We start from the raw sequence: 7,639 nt of genomic DNA, 5'->3' as shown, positions 1-7,639 counted from the left end.
CAAAGTGCTGGGATTAGAGGCGTGAGCCACCGCACCCAGCCTAAAATATGTAACATTGAAAAAAGATGTTAAAAGCATCTTTTGGAAATAGTGGTAAAGTATGTGTTAATTCTTTTGTGGTAGGTACTGTGTACAGCTTAATACATATCTTAAAGTTTGGTTTGCTAAGCTTAATTGTTACATACTGCCTTGACATTTACAGAAACCATTCTATAATTGCGTGGGATTTTTTGTTTTTGCCTGTATTCCTCTTCCCTTTTGTATATAATTTAAAAAATTAATTAGTAAACTTTATTTTTAGGGCAATTTTAGATTCACAGAAAGTTCCTCTAGACCCCAGTCCCCATACACCACAATCTTCTCCGGTAACAACATCACATACCATAATGGCACATTTATTACAACTGATGAACCTACATTGACACGTCATAATCACCCAAAGTTTATCATTTACATTGGGGTTCACTCTCAGTGTTGTATGTTCCATGGTTTGGACAAATAAATAATGACATGTACCCACCGTTGTAGTATCACATAGTAGTTTCACTGAGCTCCACCTATTCATCCCTCTTCCCACTCCCACCTCTGCCAACCACTGACCTTTTTACTGTCTTCATAATTTTTCCTTTTCTAGAATGTCATATGGAATCATACAGTATGTAACTTTTTCAGATTGGCTTCTTTCAGTTAATAATTGCATTTCAGTTTCCTTCACGTCTTTTCATGACTTGATAGCTCATTTCCTTTTAGCACTAAGAAGTATTCCATTGTCCAGGTATACCACCCGTTTATTTATCCTTCACTTACTGAAAGCACCTTGGTTCCTTCTAAGTTTTGGCAAATACGAATAAAGCTGCTGTAAACATCATGTGTAGGTTTTTGTGTGGACATAAGTTTTCAGTTCATTTGGGCAAATACTAAGGAGTGTAACTGCTAGATTCTATGTTAAAAGTATATTCAGTTTTATAACTGCCAAACTGCCCTTCAAAGTGGCTATACCATTTTGCATTCCCAGCAGCAGTGAATGCGAGTTGCCATTGCACCCCCTCCTCACCAGCATTCAGTGGTGGTGTAATTTGCTTTTCAAGCTTTTGTTTATGGGTTCTGCCATACATTTTTGTAGAGATTAAAAAATATGATGTAAATAATCAAATGAGATGTAGAAAAATCTTAAATTTCTTAATAAGAAAATTGGAAAGGACTAGGGTCTGGCTCCTGAGATGCTGGGAAATAGAACATTTCATTTGGAATAAGACTTGGACTTTAACTTAAAATACATCTTGAAATTCCTTGAATTCCCTGACGCATTGGAAGACATTTTCAATATATTCAACTTCCTAAAAGGCAAAGAGTAAGAATCCTCTTCCACGGATAGATATTTTTGTCAGAGATAAATAAGAAATGCTTGTTAACATGTGAGTTGGGAAGTATAATTGAATTTACTGAGGTCTTGTTTTTGATGCCCTTCTCAATTGTTTTAAAATTTTTGCCTTTTATTATGATAAAGTGAATAAAGTGGAATAAGTGAGATCTTAAAATTCCCACTGGATTGTCATTTTCGCATCTGAACCCAGGCACAATGTTTATTTTTTTGTACTAGTCTTTAAAGTATAGGTTATTAAATGTAATAAATGATTTACAACAGCGTAGAAAGATTCTCCAATCATTCCCTCTGCTCTGAATAGTATCTGTTCTATGTGTGTGTCCGTTAATGCCATGTATGTGTGCGTGTGGTATATATGCATTTATGGCAGCTAACACTGAGTCTTTGCCAGGCACTGTGTTCCTCATTTGTGATCTCCACAAGAAGCCAGTTGAGGTGGGTATTATTTTCTGTTTACAGGTAAAGTTATCAAGACTCAGGCTAGGCCTTGTCCAAGATTATGCAGTTAGTGAGGCTAGGATGTGGGGCCATTCTGGAGGCTGCGCCTTAACCACTGTTGTCTTCCCTTTAAGCCTAAATCCTGGCCGAAGAGCTACATGGAGGAGGTTTTACCGGAGGAGAGGACCTAGGTCAGTCATGAATTCTATTTGCTGATTGGCCAAACTTGCACTGAGTTTTCAAACACTTGTCTCGCTGGTTTCAGTTTGGGTTAGGGTGGTGTCAGTGTTACACTTGCATACTGACTACATAATTTGGAGCCACATCACATTTTTGATGGTGTGCTCTATTGCTAGTGTCAGCAATAGAAAAATTCTGACTAGCTTTTTTTTTTGTTAGTTTTTTGTAAATTTTGAGACAGAGTCTCACTCTGTTACCCAGGTTGGAGTGCAGTGGCGTGATCTCTGCTTACCGCAACCTCCGCCTCCTGGGCTGCAGCGATTCTCATGCCTCAGTCTCATGAGTAGCTGAGATTACAGGCACGCACCACCATGGAAGGCTAAGTCTTGTGTTTTTAGTAGAGATTGGGTTTCACCATGTTGGCCAGGCTGGTCTTGAACTCCTGGCCCCAAGTAATCTGTCCACCTCTGCCTTCCAAAGTCCTTGGGTTACAGGCGTGAGCCACCCTGCCTGGCCCTGAATAGCCATTTTTGATAATGTTTGGCAGTTTGTTCTCCAGCTTAGATCATCTTAAAACTATTCAAGAAACACAGTATTGATACACCTGGTTATATTTCTTAAAAATAATTCTTTCCTTAAACTTACAAACTCTCTCTCCCCCTCCAATTCCTGCTCACCGCTGTGTAAAACTGCTCTGTATAGAAAGTAAGAAATCCCCACACCAGGAGACAATTGGCTAAATTACACTCAACTGCAAAAAACTTTGCATTGTGCTTCCCCCACTCGTGATTATAATTAGCATTTTAATGAATCAGTTAAGAGAAAAGCTGTGGTAAGCAAGTGTTTCTTGAGTGCCTACTAAGTGCTGATGCCCAGCTAGTCTGTGACAATGGGAGAGCGAAGTTCAGTGTCCCCACTCTTGCTTTAACTTACAATCTAGGGGAGGTTTTCCCTCAATCTTCATGCAACACAGAGGAACATTTTATAATGTAACTATCCCATTGAAAACGTATCACTTTTAACGATTTGGATTTTCATGCTTTAGGCTTTCTTGAAGGTGTATGTGTATCTCTTTCAGACTCATATATTTTTCCATCTCATGTTAGATTTATCATCATTGCATTTATCAATCAGAACCACTGGATGGCAGCAAAAGAACATAGAAGATTTTCTATCATGCTTTTGTGTACACAAAAATGAAGTGAAAGCTATTCTTTGTATTTCATGGATGGTGGAAAGAAAACGATACAGTGATTAAAACTTGACAGCTATCTACAGCAGATGAGACCCAAGCAGATCTCATGACTAAATATTAATATGTTACCCTAAGTGTGAAAAGTTAAATTTATGCTTTATTATTACCAAAGCCACACTGTAAATTTCTCCTTTTTCAGTTTCTTTTGGTCACAAAAATATCTTCCAAGATTTCTATGTAATAATGGTATTTATAATGGTAAAAAAAGAATCCAAGTCAGATACTAAGTAAAACTAGTTAGTGAGAACTTGCCAAGAGAGATTTTTAATGACAAGGGACAATGGAAGAGTCTCTGCCTTTGATAGCCTGTTTTAAAGAGCATTCTTAGAGAAAAATCAGAGTTTGGAGAGACCCTGTTCATAGACGAGAAGTTTTCATTTTTCTTTTAAAAAATCACTTAGCAAGCAGATTTTAAGTAATGTGAGCCTCTTTGAAGATTTCATACCATTTCTATAAATGTACAACGGCTTAGTTCTGAAGTGAGTACCGTATATATCTCAATACATATAATAAATCTCTCAAACTACAAAGGGGAAATAGTCATGAAGCAGCAATGAGGTAAAAAACTTTTTAGTTTGATTTCAGTACAGAAATTTGAAATCTGTTTAGTTGAAAATAGAGCTTCCTATTTCTCCCAAGTATTTTTCAAGCTTATTTGCTTACTTTAAAAGAATCTTTTAATTTTTGGAAAAAAAATATATTTAGCCTAACTTTGAACCTCTGAATGAGTTACAAAAAATAAGTGCAGAATGGAAAAGTTGCTTTTGTCCAGAGAGCTGAGTTTTGAACGCAGCCAAGGTATTATCATTCTGGGGCTTATTCTCAGAGGGTTATGGAAGAGCGGAGTTTGTGTTTCTTCCCCTGTTGAGCTTGGGGCCTTCTGGGTTACTTGGAGCCTGAACGCTTCTTGATTTATTTCTTGTTGGCAACATTATCATTGCTTTTTGATGTATGTGGGATATGGATCAGTGGGCTTTATGTTATTTGACTCTTAATGGAAATAAAGTTTGGGAAAAGAGGTAAGTCCTCCCCCAATGCCCTGCAACAAGGCATATGGCCACCAGAGCCTCGATGTTCACTTTCCTTTAATAGTACTCAAGACACTTCAGCAGTATTTATCGGTACTGAGACCTGGACCCGCAATCTGAAACTATAGTTGAACATCTTCCTGGGTTTGGACTACATAGTTTCTGGAGAAAAAACTAATGTAGTCCATCAATATCTACTAAAACCAAGAATGAGGAGAGATAAATAATTATTCTTACCATTCCTTCTGTTTGGATATTTTTTTTTTTTTGAGGGAGGGCTAGGAGGAGGAACATTTTCATTGTCTTAATGCAAGATAGATTGTGTGAAGCGTATTTAGTTTCTTCTCCAGAAACTATGTAGAGTCACTATGCTGAAAGAGTCTAATTTGCTGTCTCTACTAGTTCAGAGTATTTGGGGACAGAAGTCTGTAAATCCTCTTGGAAATTTTCTAGAAAATAAATTTCTATGCCCTTCTTCAGTAACAATCACTTGTAATTCCCCCCATACTTATCATTTTGTCACATTATTTCTATTAGCTATCTGTTAAGAGAAATTATAAATATAATGAGACAAAATTCATTTTGAAAGTCAGTGATGGTAAAACTAAAGGGTAAAACCACATATAATTTGTATGTGTCTTTACAGATCATAGAGGCCTATCCATCAAATTGCAGGATTTATTTTGTTCCAGATTTATTCTTTTTATGGCTCTTTTAAATTTCACTGAATTTTGTGATCATGATTCCTAAAATACATCTTCAGGTAAATATCTTGGTAGAATATTTTTTAGTATGAATTGTAGAACATCAGAAAGAACATAGCTTTGACTTTTTCATTCTGTCGGTGACTGGTGACTTTGAATAGATCACAGAAACTAGATGTGCATTTCTCCATCTATAAAGTGGATACAACCATGCTAATTTTCCTCCATGGCCTATACAAACTCAAATGAAAAGAAGTCGTGTTTTCAGAAGAAAATGGTATTTAAAATGTTAGGTTGGTGGTAGTAAAATTAAGGTGACATTTTACATCAAAACTGGACAAATTGAATGAAAGTTTCTCTTATACTTTGTTCTCTATTTTGTTTTGTCCTGAATAAGATTTCTGAGTTAATAGATGAAAGGGTCGTTTGGGGGAAGTTAGAGTTCTCAGACCTTGCATTTGTAAGGTTCTTTGGCTGAAACCTGACCCTAGAGTCTTACCAATTCTGCGTGGACAGCTAAGGTTTTGCTAGGTGGTTTGAGACCATGGACCAATCTTTGAAGGAGTCAGGTGGTGAAAAATTTCTAACAAAAGAAAAGGAGTTTATCTTATATGAGAGAGTATCAGCCCTTCTGTAATTCATTTAGAGAAAGAAGCCCACACTATAAAGAACAGGTTCCCTGTTTTTGCTACTAATGGAAATTGTACCTCTTGACTAGAGCAATGCAGAGAGCAGTGGCTGTCAGCTCCAGCTCCACATCACTGCGGGAGCTTAAAAAAAAAATCCCCATGACCAGGCCCCACTCCAGACCAAGAAATCGGGCTTCCTGGGGATGGCCCAGGCATCAGCATTCCTTAAAGCTCCTCAGCATATGTTATTGTGCTTCTGAGGTTGAGAACCACTGATCTAGAGACTGCAGTAGAGAATAACTTGGCAAAAGGCTTACACAACAGAAACATTTTTTAACATCCATTACTTTGTCCTTATTTGTGTTATCTTACTTTTCCAAAAGGGGACCTGTAATTTGAAGACAAACAAAAAATACAGTAGGAAAGAAGTGCTGAAAATCTTGTCAGTTAGCCGTGGTCTTCTCTGGGACAATCCTAACTTTGCTGCACCACTGTGAAGGAAGGGATGCTTCCCTCTTTCCTCCCAGCCTATTTATTATGCTATTAAAGAAACATAAAAATGAACATAAGGTTCATCTGAACCATCTCAGATACTGCTGAATTTCTTATAGACACAAAATGATAAAAATAGTCTTCCCAACTTGAACATGAGCCTACTTGATGATTATAGGTCTTCAGAAATTGGTGTTTTCTCTATTCTGTCTGAAATGATAAAAAGAAAAGGACCCCCAGACCTCAAAACATTCAACAAAATTATTTGTATATACACACCAGTGAAAACACATTCAGAAGCTATCAGTTATAGAATCAATATGCTCAATTTCATTGTGTGCTACAAAAAAGATTGACCTGGGAGATAGAAATGGATTCTGGACTTGAGCTGGCCTTAGCTATAGAAATGGATTCTGGACTTGAGTTGGCCTTAGCTATAGAAATGGATTCTGGACTTGAGTTGGCCTTAGCTAGCTGGGACCTTAAAACTTTCCTAACATTCATTCAACTTTCATTTCCTCACTTAAGAGGGCATCTATGACTCTGGCAAGCCAGATACCTAATCTGTTTCTTCTACAATCCTTATCCACTTCTCAAATGAACCCTGCTGTAGAGACAAGTTCCAATTAGCTATAGACTTGCTTTAGAAATATTCCAACCACAGGTCATAATTTTTGCTGGGTGAGTAGAAAAGAATGTTGATGTCATTTACTATCAATTGCATTTGTCCCCTTTTATGAGGAAGGTAATGCAGACATTGGATTAAATTTCAAGGCTGTCTTAAAAAGACGCATTACACAGAGAACTGGGAAATATTCTTTTCACTGATTGTATTACAGATAGTAATGTTTAACATGGCACATAAATCAGCAAAGTAAATGAGCAAGAGTCTGATATATTTTTAAAAGGAACTTTGTAATATACTTCTATGTTTGACGTATAGTTGGTGCTCAACAAATGTTTGTTAAATGGTGAATGAATTTGAAAGATTAAAAAGCAATTTCTTAGTCTCAAATGCTAACTTGAAGAGGTTCTAAAGATCAAAGTTTTCTGATCATAAAATACGTTTTTTGTTTAAATCAGCTTTTCTTAAATGGTTAAAATTTGAGTAGAGTAAAATTGGAAAAACTCATTATTGGACAGGAATGGCAATTTTGAATTAGATAGTGCTTGAGCTACTATACTTATGTAATGATTTTGAAAAGTTTAAAATAGTTACACAAGCTTTGAAATATCTTTAATCTGTTTTATTAAAATCATAATCTCAAATCCCAGCACCTTGGGAGGCCGAGACGGGTGGATCACAAGGTCAGGAGATCGAGACCATCCTGGCTAACATAGTGAAACCCTGTCTCTACTAAAAAATACAAAAAACTAGCGGGGTGAGGTGGCGGGCGCCTGTAGTTCCAGCTACTCGGGAGGCTGAGGGAGGAGAATGGTGTAAACCTGGGAGACGGAGCTTGCAGTGAGCTGAGATCCGGCCACTGCACTCCAGCCTGGGCGACAGAGCGAGACTTCGTCTCAAAAAA

At 37.2% G+C, this 7,639-nt stretch overlaps 1 pseudogene; it reads left to right on the top strand.

Moving 5' to 3' along the window:
* The first annotated feature begins 4,251 nt into the window (after window positions 1-4,251).
* LOC105543222 overlaps window positions 4,252-7,639 on the top strand; it is a 7,360-nt pseudogene continuing 3,972 nt past the window's right edge.

The sequence above is a fragment of the Mandrillus leucophaeus genome, unplaced genomic scaffold, assembly GCF_000951045.1.
Source record: "Mandrillus leucophaeus isolate KB7577 unplaced genomic scaffold, Mleu.le_1.0 Scaffold279, whole genome shotgun sequence".
Classification (NCBI taxonomy): domain Eukaryota; kingdom Metazoa; phylum Chordata; class Mammalia; order Primates; family Cercopithecidae; genus Mandrillus; species Mandrillus leucophaeus.
The sequence above is the reverse complement of the archived record's forward strand: the minus strand, read 5'-3'. Positions and strand labels throughout refer to the sequence as shown.